Here is a 1,196-nt window from a genome sequence, read left to right as displayed (position 1 = left end):
ACACACACACACACACACACACACACACACACCTTTCTTGACAGAGGGTCTCATTCTGTAACCCAGGCTGGAGTGTAGTGGTCCAGTGATAGCTTACTGTGGCCTGAAACTCCTGGGTTCAAGCAGTCCGCCTGCCTCAGCCTCCTGAGTAGCTGGGGCCACAGGGACACACCACCAGGCCCAGGTAATTTTTTTTTTTTTTGCATTTTTTGTAGAGACAACCTGGCTATTTCCCAGGCTACTCTTGAACTCTTGGGCTCAAGTGATCTGCCTGTCTTGGCCTCACAGGCATGAGCCGCCACACCTAGGCTTATTTTTGTTTGTTTGTTTGTTTTAGTAATTATTATTTTTCCTTTTATAGAGACGGGGGGTGTCTCCCTATGTTGCCCAGGCTGGTTTCGAACTTCTGTCTGTCCTCAAGCAGTCCTCCCACCTTGGTCTCCCAAAGTGCTGGGATTACAGGCGTAAGCCACTGTGCTGGACCCAGAACTGGATTTTATTTGTATTTATTTTCTTTATTTAGACAGGGTCTCATTCTGTTGTTCAGGCTGGAACGCAGTGGCTGATCATGGCTCACTGCAGCCTCAACCTCCTGTACTCAAGCAATCCTCCTATCAGCCTCAGCTGAGACTACAGGCATGCACCATTACACACACACACCACTACACACACACATATTTTTTTTTTTTTTTTTTTTTTTTAGTAAACGGTTTTTTTTTTTTTTTTTTTTTTGTCTTTTTGTTTGTTTGTTTTCCTTTTTGCGGAGAACGGGGTCTCACTATATTGTCCAGGCAGGTCTCGAACTCCTGGGCTCAAGCTATCCTCCCACCTCTGCCTCCCTCAGAGCTGGGATTACAGGCATGAGCCATAGCATCCGGCGACAATGTGTGATTTTTTTCCCCCACCAATGCTCTCTCTGGACGCCAACTGGGTGCCCTACAATTCAATTCAATTCTGACACTGCCTGGGGCTGGTGCAGACCCCGTAGGTTGTGGGCTCAGTCCCTCAAGACTGCCCCCATTTTAGACTCCAGTCTTAAGTTCTGGGTTTTCACCTGTGCTCCTGACCGGCTGTAAATCAAGGGCTTCCACAACCCTCTCCTCAGGCTCAGTTTTGATAATTTGCTAGGATGCCTCATAGATCTCATATATATTTTTATTATACACACACACACACACACACACACACACACACAC

This window comes from Cebus imitator, unplaced genomic scaffold (genome assembly GCF_001604975.1).
Source record: "Cebus imitator isolate Cc_AM_T3 unplaced genomic scaffold, Cebus_imitator-1.0 Scaffold82, whole genome shotgun sequence".
Classification (NCBI taxonomy): Eukaryota; Metazoa; Chordata; class Mammalia; order Primates; family Cebidae; genus Cebus; species Cebus imitator.
This window is presented reverse-complemented; position numbering follows the sequence as displayed.